This window comes from Amblyomma americanum, unplaced genomic scaffold (genome assembly GCF_052857255.1).
Source record: "Amblyomma americanum isolate KBUSLIRL-KWMA unplaced genomic scaffold, ASM5285725v1 scaffold_143, whole genome shotgun sequence".
NCBI lineage: Eukaryota > Metazoa > Arthropoda > Arachnida > Ixodida > Ixodidae > Amblyomma > Amblyomma americanum.
This window is the reverse complement of record NW_027526615.1, coordinates 99,236-111,248: the sequence shown is the minus strand read 5'-3', so window position 1 is coordinate 111,248 and position 12,013 is coordinate 99,236. Positions and strand designations below refer to the sequence as shown.

The window sequence follows — 12,013 nt, the reverse complement described above, 5'->3', positions numbered from 1 at the left end:
TTGCATGGTGTGCCACTTCATATTTTATTGCTTGTTAAATGTCGTATTAGGACGTGCTGTTTCATTACGTAATTCTGCGCATTCTTTTCATTTCGTGTTTTTCCGCTGACATTATGCCGCTTTCCAATGGTTTGTTATTACTGAACTTAACATTGTTGCACTTGGCTGTTAATACTGCTTTTAGAAATTGTTTGTCGACGACTCGCTAGTCTTCTAGCAAACTGTTCAGCAAATTTCCTCTTTTATATCAAATATTGCTATGTATTCATATTCATTTTTTATTGCCTGTAATATCTTCGTTTCAACGCCGCTCCCCTCTACAAAGCTTCAGCGATTGAGGCTAATGTAAATAAATAAATAAATAAATGTTCTGTTTCATCTCGTCGTCGCATACTCCTCAGCCATCGCAATCTAAAAGCGCTCACCAAATGCATCGGCTAGCTTATGATGCTGTGCAAATCTTCAACTCCGACAAAGAAAATTCGCATGATATGGAAGAAGTTAGCGCAAAACTTCGACAGAGACAGAGAAGAAACACCCAAGACGACAGACGAGCGCTACTTAGTGGAGGGCTCCGGAATAATTTCGACCACCTGAGGATATTCAATGTGCACGGACATCGCCCAGCACACGGGCACCTTAGCGTTTTGACTCCATAAAAACGCAGCAGCCGCGGTCGGGTTCGAACCCGAGAACTCCGGATCAGCAGCCGAGCGCGCTAACCACTGAGCCACCGCGGCAAAGCCAACTTGCCCGACAACGCGCTCTTCTGAAAGAAAATTCGCCTATTATGTCCGCTTAGCTGTCAACATAACAGGCGCATATTGTTCGTGTGTGAGAGCACTCAAGCTTGTTTTCTGGGACTGACTGTGCAGCACCGCACTCTTGAGAAAATTTAGGCACGGCCTGATTTTGCGTCCCTTTAACCAGGAGCTTATGTTGAAACAGTGTCCAAGGCGCTAAATGCAAATATTGGTTTGGTTTATATGGGTTTAACGTCCCAAAGCGACTCAGGCTATAAGAGACGCCGTAGTGAAGGGCTTCGGGAATTTCGACCACCTGGGGTTCTTTAACGTGCACTGACATCGCACAGTACAAGGGCCTCTAGAATTTCGTCTCCATCGAAATTCGACCGCCGCGGCCGGGATCGAACCCGCGTCTTTCGGGCCAGCAGCCGAGCGCCATAACCACTCAGCCACCGCGGCGGCGCTAAATGCAAATATTGCGCTGTGATTTTTTATACCCTCCGCAATGCATCACGATGCATCTTGGAAAGGCAGCGGACGCGAAACTAGTGCTACTTCCGAATTTCTCCCTAGTTCGGCACCCCGCAGTTTGCGCGAGCCGGCATGCATGGTGTTTGGAGTCTGTCATGCCTCGCAGTCGTAGCGCCAACTCCCCCCACGGCTCACACGCGTGACCAACGATAAAGCCATCGAACGCAGCGCCACATACGTCATCATGCCAAACGCGACCGACGTGTGGGACGGAAAAAGCGCCCTTTTTAAGTGAGCGCAATGCGCGCCCACTAGGGAGCCATCATATGCCCCCATGATGGGCGCCAAAATCCATGGGAGGTCGAATTTTGGTGCGTTTACGTTTTATTCGTGCGTGAACTAGTGGTAGCCAGCGAAGTTTCAACGATTCTTGAATTGAACTCAGTACTTTCTTTATGGGCACAGCCTCTGTAAACAGATAACAGCCCAAGGGGTTTTCTTCTACGAATTGCAGAGGGCTTTTTCGTTGCATCCGTGGAAGTCCTAACTTTCGGAGAGCTCTTATCACCTTCAAGGGATTCGGAACGCTGGTGATGCATAAAGAGCCACACAGTATGGCCCCGAAGGAAACTCCTTGGGCTCTTTACTCCTGACGAAGGCTGCACATTCGAAACAGTCGCTAATCTTGTACACAGCCGAAATTTAATTACCGGCAGCTGCAGGCGCTGCAATTGCAATGGCGCCTATCTCCGTCCGCACGGAAGCACTTGAGATGCACCTGCCGCCAACGGCAAACCAGCAATGAGACGTGGGTAGGCTACTCTGCCATGCCTGGTGGTGGAGCAGGACAGCGTTTCTTGTTTCACGGCGGCAATATATATGGGCCGAGACAAGGCTCACAACCCTTGAAATGCCGTGCGTTGGAAGAATAATCAAGTATATGCCTGCTATGTTCTGGGCACGTCCTCCCAGCTTGTAGGTGAAGATGCTTTGGCGGAGTTGCTACCGTCTACAAGCTCAGAATCTGAGCCAACCGTGGCATCACAGCGATATTGCGTGAAGGGACTCATCTGAGGCATATATGGCAGGTTGCAGACAGTAGATGCCGGCATGAAGTTGGGTGTTTAATACCGAATCGTAGTTTTATGACCAACACCAGCTGAGGTGCTTTGAATATTGGCGGAGGTAAAACAGTGCTTCATACTCATCACGGAGGAGATCGAAGCGATGTAGGAACTAGAACTGGCATCAACCAGTCAGGAGCCGAAATCGCTAAACTGTTCGTGCTCAAGAACAGTTCATGAATGAGCAGCACCCGTTCTTCAACCGATCTCGATATAGCGAACAGGTTATCTGCCGCTCACTCACGAATAATTCTCGAATGTGAACGGCTTCGCGAATGCGCCTCCTGGTTCAGCGGTCTCAGCTTCTTCTGCAGTGCTGCGCCGTTTTGCCGAAACAAAGTTTGTTCGCTCAGCGCTCCTTCACCCTTAGAGTAGAGGAGTGCGAAATGCACGCTTTTTCTAGGATCGAGGAGCTTGAAGTAGTCAGTTCCGCGCGCCGACCACTTGGCCCTCGAGCGACGGGGCACGCACGCACGTCGCGCGTAACACCGGCTGCGTAGAGTCGTGCGTAGCGCGTCAAAACGAGGAAATGTCGCGCGTCTGGAGGCGTCTTGCTTCTTGCCTTCCAGGGACGAGATGTTGTTTCCGGGGTGCGGCGTGACAGATTGCCGCCCCGGCATGCGCGAGACGGAATGTCAGAGCATTGCGCAATTCCGCGAAAGACGCGGTGACGTAAGGCGTATGTGAGCGCTCAGCCGCAGCGAGCGAATTACAATGCGCGCGTTGTTATATGGATAGGAAAAGAAGTCATGATTGCTGCAGAATTACGACCGCGGTAACGAAGAAGGCGCAAGGCTAATTTTAACACGCGTATACCTAAACTCTTTTCACTTAGCGTAATGCGATGGTAGTCCTAACTTTTGTCTTAGCAGACACAGAGAGCCCAAATTCGGTATATATATTAATTGATACTTGCTGTATATAGGCATATCTGCATGCCATTTTTCTTCAGTGCAGGATCTGAAATGAAGGACGTGCCGTCACTGAGCTCCTGTCAAACAAAAGATGCATTCTGTCCTACTACCACAGAAGTCTGCAGTACGCTAACCGAGACAATGCAGTTGACAAGAGTAACAAGTATAGGCGGATTTAGAAGTTCTCACAAAAGGAAAAACAGCGTTGAAGACAAACTGCGCACTGGGAGGCCATCAGCTGCAACCACGGACACAAATCTTTAAACAGGAGAACGACTTGACTGAGGTGGAGTAACGAGCCGGGTAACTATTTGTGAGCATTCTGTGGTAATGGGCTGCTTTTGCAATGCATTCCAAGGATGAATCAATACCGTTATCATAAGTGCGTGTAAAGTAGACATCACTGATATTCACGCTCAATATGAAAAAGAAAAGTGCAGTAAAATCTTTTTTAAACGGGCTTTATTAGTAGCGCCCACCGGTTCGTCACCGAAGGGAAGAAGTTCAACTTCGGCACGAGTGCAGTCCATCGAAAGAAAAATGATACGTGTAACGTTAAGAGACCGGAAGCGGGCAGAGTGGGTGAGGGAACAAACACGGGTTAATGGCATCCTAGTCGGAATCAAGAGAAACAAATGGGCTTGGGCAGGGCATGTAATGCGAAGGCAAGATAATCGCTGGTCCTTAAGGGTAACGGAGTGGATTCCAAGAGGAAGTAAGCGTAGCAGGGGGCGGCAGAAGGTTAGGTGGGCGGATGAGATTAAGAAGTTTGCAGGCAAAGGGCGGATGCAGCTGGCAAAGGACAGGGTTAATTGGAGAGACATGGGAGAGGCCTTTGCCCTGCAGTGGGTGTAGTAAGGCTGATGATGATGATGATGATGCAGTCGATGATAGCCTGATGTTCGGAAAGTCCCAGCTTACAAGATGACGTCGTGAGAGGGCGATGAAAAGGCGATGAATTCAGTGATGTGCAGAACATTATGAATAGTGACCCGGGATGTAGTACATTGGACCAAAAGCTCGATAAGTTGCTAATTAGCGGTGCAAAGCGAAAACCCAGATAGCGGCGTCGTCACTTTTCGCAGTTGGCGGCACAGTTTCTCGATCGAGGCAGATACAGCAGCGCCGGAGTCAACAAGGGCGAAAACATCGGTGGCCTCCACAGAAACATTTATCATATTAGACGGTGAATGTCGAGGCCTTGCACTTGTCGACGAACAAGCAGCTCTTGTGTCCGGAATTGCGGTCACTATTTCTCCGATCGCGAAGTCCATGGGACGACGGCGCATCGGGGAAAGGGAGACCGAGTGGCGACGCGGAGATGGGGAACGGCGGCGAACAGAGGGTCTGCGATCGGAGGAGTCGGTGGTTTCGGAAGGCTAATTGAGGTGAAAAGGCTGGGAAGAGGCGTATAGGCGTAGACTTGAGGGTCGACAGGGGCAGCAGGGGGCAGGAATCGGCGGCGGCAGTGCACGTGGCCGACCATTCCGCAGGCATAACAAATAGGGAGGTTGTCCGGTGTCCGCCATTGGTGGAACGTTGCCGTGGTGGTCGGGCATATGGTCGGGCAGGAGGAAACTAGGTCGACGGCGGTGAAGGTCAAAGTGAAACAAATGGTTCTTGCCGAGGTTGCCTGGCGGCTTTGGCTAGGTAAGCGGCGCTGCAGCGGGAGGCTGTGAGCAAACCGATGGCAGCGCCTCGGACACTCGCTCCCGGATCCCGTGCTGGAGTGTCGCCCCAGTTTAGATCGGCTCGGGACATTGGGAAGAAGCGACAGCTGCCGGGTAACCGCATCACGGACAAAGGGATTTATCTCGGACCGGAGTAAGCTGCCCCTGCCGTCACGGCGAGGCTAGTGTCTCCTGCTGCGCACAGGGTCGTCGAGTGAAAACGCGCTGTCTGCGCAGCTCATCCTAGTTCTGGCAGAGGTTGAATATATCTGTGACGGAGGTGGGGTTCTTGGCCCTAAGCATATTAAAAGTGTCGTCTTGGGAGTCTTGGCAGCACTAGAAAGTTCGGCAACTAGTCTCTTGTACCGATTCCTAATGTACTTCGTGCAACGTCATGTCGAAGAGGTGCGCTTTCAGTGGATCCCAGGGCACTGTGGCATTACTTCAAATTCGACGGCCGATTTCTTAGCGAGATAAGCTATCAATGAGCCTGTTGCCCATGTCGTTCCGGACCTCACCCTGTTGACCACGTCCCGTTATGAACGTTACCAAATACACCATTACCTGAGCCGTGAGCCCATCCTTGGTACAGCGGATTTCGAACATTTAAGATTCCCATAGAACATACGTTCTTGCGCATCAAGACAATGTGAGGTTTCCATGACGCTGTTGCGCCGCAGGATTCCTCGCCTTAATCTATATTTATTGCGTTCTGGGTTCACGTCGTGGAATCTATGTGCGTCATGCGGGGACGTTGAAACGATAGATCATTTCATCCTCTACTGCCGGCGCTTTGCACGGCAGAGAAATCAGTTTTTGCAAAATCCTCTCACTCAATTAGGGCTGCCGTTTACTCTGTCCGTCTTCCTTTCCTTCGGTGCGACCGTCAAAGGGCCATCAGGCAGGTGTGTCAGCTTCTTCACAAGTATAATTTTGAAACCCGGAGATTTTCGTGTTAAATTGAAGCCTTTATTTTCCTCTCAATATTATTTTCTTTCCGATTAATCTTTTAAATTTAGTTATTCCACCCAAACGGCTTTGTTTCCTCAATTTTCATTCCTATTTCCTCAAGATCTCTCAGAATTGTTGATTTACTTTTTCTCTCAAATTCCTCTATTTTATTAGCCGCTTGAAAAAAAATTGGATGAGTTTTCTCCTGGCTGGATCTCCTCCAAACCCTGGCCAATTCCTCACCGTGGGCATATGCCATTGTATTTGAGGCAACAACATGCATGGAAGAGAATGAAGACGTGCAGTGGCCTCGAGAAGAGCGTTATGTGCCATGTTTAATGGGGTGAGGAAGAAGAAAAGCGTTCGAGCGCGGTAGCGGTGGACGGACATTTAGGCCTGGTTCTTCGCGAAGGAGGACGCCAAGGTGGTGCAGATTCCAGAGCCTTCGCATACGATGGGAGACGGCGGCACCGGGAACCCCTGGCAGGCTCTGCGGAGGGCCATTCAGGGCATCCCAGAGAAGGGCGAGACCGGGCGGCAGTTCGAAGATCTACACCTCAGTGCCCACGCGATGGTTGTCCAGGAAAGAGGGGCGCTGCTCCACGGCGGACTGATTGAAGTCGTGACCGACCACCCGGTGAACAGGGTTCGGCCAGAAATCTTGGCGTCTCCTCACGACGCCTTCCTACGGACTCCAAATCAAGCCTGGAACGACCATCGGATAAGAGTGAACCGGATCAGGGACATCGTCAGGTACTTGGAACAGGTGCACGTGTCACGGTACAAACTGTGCAGCGTTCACAACCTCGGGGTGCTTCTTTTCCGCTACGAAGTATCGCGCCACGGAGACACGCAACCCAAGCTGCAAGAGTGCCGCCTGCAAACGATGAGCCGAGATCTCGAGGGCGAGATGGTCGACAAGCTATCAGTCAAGAACGCCTGCCAGATGCTGGGAAAATTGGGCGTCAATTCGAGATCGATCTACGAGGAAGATCTCAAGCGACCCTTTTTGGCCAGGTCAGCTAAATTCTGTGCCCTCGAAAGTCACAAACAGCTGGCGGAAATGAGCGCGATCGACTACATGAACATGGCAGAGCAACGCATTAGCGAAGAGACGCAGCGGGCAAAGCTTTACCTGGACCCCGACACCGAGCGCCTCATCCAGCAAGTGGTCTACCAGGAGCTGGTTGCCAGCCACGTGAACGCCATCGTGGCGAAGGAAGACTCGGGCGTCGTGGCCTTATTGAAGAACCAAAGGGTAGGGGACCTCACACGCATTTTTCGGCTGAGAGAACGGCCGCAAAGGAGTAACGGAGTGTGTGAGTAACTACCTGCGCGATCTGGGCAGATCACTCATGGCGGAGGACGGCGACAAAGCAGACTCGCTGTGCTTAGTTAAGAAGCTGACTGATCTTAAGGACCACTATGAGCACATTCTGAATACCTGTTTCAGTGACGAGTTCCTCGTCAAGAAGATTATCAGTGCAGACTTTGAGTACATCCTCAGCCTGCTCTCCACCGTCTCTGTCATATAATATCCAAACCAATCTGCTGATCTCACCGGTGTCCTGGCCTCATTATTTTCGAACACAAAGAAGGAATTTTCAGCTCTTTAGAATTTGCCCAGTTGTTTGTTTCATTTTACTCCGTTTCACATTAAAGCTAAATATAGTTAAGTACCTTAAGGGAAGTTGAATAAATCACTCCAATAAAAAATTGGAGAAAACACTTAAGCTCCGTCTTAAGGGTATGACGTGATAGCGTACTGGTTTACAGGCTGCTAGACAGTGACTGTAGTTGGAAATGACAGCTAAGGAGGCTAACGCACTCCGGAAGGCCAAACAACTGCTAGTATAAGGGAATACGTCTATTTAGGGCACGTAGTTACCGCTGATCAGGATGAGAGGGAAACAACTAGAATAAGAATGCGGTGGAGCGCATTTGGCAGGTTATCTCAGATCATGAATGCCAGTTTAAGAATATCCCTCAAGACAAAACTAGACAACAGCTGTATCCTACTGGTACTCACCTACGGGACAGAAACGTAGAGGCTAACGAAAAGGGTTCAGCTTAAGTTAAGGACAACACAGCGAGCCATGGAAAGAAAAATGATAGGCGTAACAATAAGAGACCGGAAGCGGGCAGAATGGGTGAGTGAAAAAACGCGTGTTAATGACATCGAAGTCGAAATCAAGAGGAAGAACAAACGCAGGTTAATGACATCCAAGTCGAAATCAAGAGGAAGAACAAACGCAGGCTAATGACATCCTCGTCGAAACCAAGAGGAAGAAGCGGACTTGGGCAGTGCATGTACTGCGAAGGCAAAATAACCGCTGGTCCTTAAGGGTACCGGAGTGGATTCCAACAGAAAGTGAGCGTAGCAGGGGGCGGCAGAATGTTAGGTGGTCGGATGAGATTAAGAACCTTGCGGGGATAAGGTGGCCGCAACTGGCACAGGACAGGGTTAATTGGAGAGGCATGGGAGAGGCCTTGGCCCTGGAGTGGGCGTAGCCAGTCTGACGATAATGAAAGAGGTCAGTAAACGCCGGTAGCGGTTGAGAAACTTGGCACCCCATTGTGCATGCAATTCCTTATAACCTCAAGCGTGCAGGAAATGCGAAATTAGGCTCACATGGTACTATTAGGTTGGAAAGGGGAGGCTACCCACTTAAAAACTTATTCACCGGTCGGCTGAGTGTCTATCGCATAAGAGGTACGTAGGTGCTGAAACGATTGCTGATAGTATAGGAGAAAACTTATACCTCTGTAACACGGGCATTCTAAAAGCGTTTGTGACAAGGAGACACCTTCCCTAAAGGAGTTGCATCCACAGACACACGACAGAGTTTAATCGCCTTTCCAGAAGCGGTCTTTTCCGAAGCCGGAGATCGCCGATCTATTTTACGGCTGGAAAGGCGTAGCCTCGAACGCAGTGGACGCCAGGAATTATCATCTAATATAAAAGAAAACGAAGCAACGATACATTTTTGTGTCACGTTTACACAATATAAAAAAAAGAGTTTTTTGTTGCGCCGAAACTTAAGTAGGCGCAATAACGCACTTCTTCCACAGCGTTCTCATAAGCAGTTCGAAGATAACACGTGATCACGCTAACCGACAATCCCCTGTGTTCTCTCAACGGCGATGGCGATACGGCCTCACGCCGCACCCTCTGCGTGGCTGCTAGACAAACTTGTAAACTTCGATACACCTGTGAAGGCTCTTCAAGCTGTCTCAATTAGTCTCCTTTAATTTAACGTTTATGAATACAATGTAGCTAAATTTTCTAAAACACGTGTAATAAAATACGTTTCTGATTTATATTTTGAGATACATCGGTTTACTCTGACTGGTTTTGTTCGAAGACCTAGCGCCACGCTTTCGATAGCGTGTCCGGAAGGAAACGCTATAAAGAGATCGCCAGCGCCCGTGTGTCTGCTGCGAAACTCCTTTCAATTAGAAGTCTTTCAACTCGGTAAAGGACCGCTTAGGTAAAAGACTTTTTGCGTGCTCGTGTGACAGAGGTATTAGACTTCAATCAACCAGTACAGGCGCGTTTTGAAAAACTATACCTGGTAATGAACCATATTGGCACCGTCGGTCAGGTTAGAGAAAAACCTTAATGTATAAACCATCCCTGACGTGTATATATATTTCAAAAACTACATAAAAGTATACAAAATATTGTAATCTATCTCGTCGCCTTTTGTAATCGAGAGGAGACGTAAGAGTGATATGCATTGCAGGAGAGTCGAAGCATAAATAGGGCGGCTCAGGGGTGACGTAAGCTGCATACCTGCAATATCAGGCTCCGTCGACTTCTCAACGCACCTCTCCTTCGCCTGCTTCTGATCTTCCACTCATGGAAGCCCTGGCTGCTTTCGCGACCGCAGGAGCCTTCACCAGCCGCTCTTCTTAGCAAGATTAGACACTCGGCTTCCTTCGCTGTTTTTGGTGCTTACGTGCCACCGCGTTCCGCCAATTACTGATATTATGTTTTTTTAGTCCTAAACAGCGCGTTGAGCGTCTCGCTGCTTTCGCTGTATGGCGCCCCATAGCGCTCGCGCGCTTATCAGCAGCCTTAGAAAAAGTCCGCAGCGCAGATCGGAGGGATGAGAGCAGAATTAGGTGGAGATTTAGAACCCACAGCCCGAAAAGCTACCAGTTAAAACGCGCAGCGATAGAGGCAACGGAGAGGGCCGAGTGCTCTGAGGCTTCGGCAAACTGAGCCGCTTTGTTCGCGCACTCGCTGGTTGTGAGTATTGTAAAATTTTCGGGTGTATACCTTTAATCCATTAAGGGAGAAATTTCCGGAGTGTTTGGATAAATTATATTTTATATTCACCTCTATGTTCACTTTCTTGCTTGGCTTCAGATTTGCCGCAGTTCACGGATGACGCTTGCTTTAGTTTGCGGAGTATAGAAGATAGAAGCATTTCATACTTAAATGAATTTAATTGCACAGAAACATCAGCAGTCACACATGCATCGCGCAACCACGGCATAGAAGAGTCATGCATACAAAAGCGCTGCGCAATATATCAATAGGGACTGCAGAGCGACCTAGATCTCCTCGGACGAAGTTAAAAAATACGAATCAGGAAGGGCGTCGTTATGCGTAACATCCGCTGCTATTAATTGGGTATTTAAAGCAGGTATTGAGGCGGTTTCTCTCGAATTACAAAGTATATGACGGTGACCTACAGGCAAATTATAAGGAGCGATCAGCATACACATATTGTATGCATGACACCTGTTCTTCGTCAAACAATTAAATAACGTATTGGCCCCTTCTCGGAGGCCGCACCGAAGTAAAGCAATGTAAAACCAGGATCTGACTGCCAACCAAGGTGTTGAACCGGAATCTTTTCGTGTTCGGTGCGGGTTCCGGTTAAAGCCTTTCGGGTTCATTTCCGGGTTCAGCTCCGCAGTGACATTTCCGCTCCGGTTCGATCCGGTTCAAAAGGGTTTGGGATCGAAAAAATCTTTGAACGCAGATGGGTTTTCCCATCAAGGCTGATGATGCTTTATTTTGCTTTTCTGTGTGATGTCAGTAGGCAAAATAAAGAAAAGACATCTTGTTTTGTACGACCTGTTCCGACTTGACGCATTTCACTGTACGGTGTACGGCAAAACGGGCATGAATTTACGGCGTGATCAGCAAATTCAAATAAACTTCAAAATTTGGTTTGCCCATTATGTTCTTCGCGTATTTGAAACATCGGCACTATTTGTTCTTTAATTCTCAGTTCGGTTGCCGTGTGTTTGCTCACAATCCTGTGCGCAGGTTGTGATGACGCCCCTAAGTGACGAGACCGAGGTGGCCCACCTGCCTCCCAGGCTGCTTCTCTGGGGATTTTCCAGGGATTTTTCGCTCACGGCCAACGACGCCGACGTGCACGACTACAACGGCTGCTCTGCGACACGATACCCTTAACGCTATCGCGTTAAGAATTCATCAGAGCTAGGCCATCTGCTTAGCTCAGTATTCAGCGAGGGTTGTTAAACTGCGCGCTGTGCCACCGATGTCGCCCAAGTGGGTGATCGAGAGTGCAAATAGAGCCAAGGCTTCTTCCGCGCTCCGTGTCCGGTGTGCTAGAGAGGGCCAGTAACAAGCGCACCACTGGCTTCGGTTAGGTTCCCGTAAACAGCTATCGCTATAAAAGGAATACTTTTTGTTTGCACCAGGACGGACGTTGGTGATATAATTTGCTACGATCTTTCCCTGAGTTTGATTTGTGTGTAATATTAATGAGCTTTTCCAATAAATGTGCCTAGAAAAGATTTGTATTACTCACATGTGTAAGATTTCTGCAAATTCTAGATCTATCAAATTTCCGAGAGTTCGAACGCAAACTTTCGGATCCGAGGAGTAGTCAACGCTAATCATCGGTTATATCTATACGTGCAGCGTCCCATTTTGTGAGCTGGCCAGTTTAAGCAGGCTGGCGTGTTATAAACAGATGAAGTGAGTATTTTCGGGCACCCCGCAGCCCAGGTATTAGGTTTCCTGCTGCGCGGAGGTTTTACGCGACAGCATATGTATACAGCTCTTTCGTTCGAAAAGCCGTTGGCCTCGTAGTGCTCGGCACCGCATGTCGGAAATAATGGGAGCGATGTAAATAAGTCGCATCATG

General features: G+C 49.0%; 1 pseudogene; it reads left to right on the top strand.

Annotated features, from left to right (window-relative positions):
- Positions 1-6,330: 6,330 nt before the first annotated feature.
- On the top strand, positions 6,331-7,203 carry LOC144112451 (cullin-3-B pseudogene; annotated as a pseudogene).
- The last annotated feature ends 4,810 nt before the right edge of the window (positions 7,204-12,013 follow it).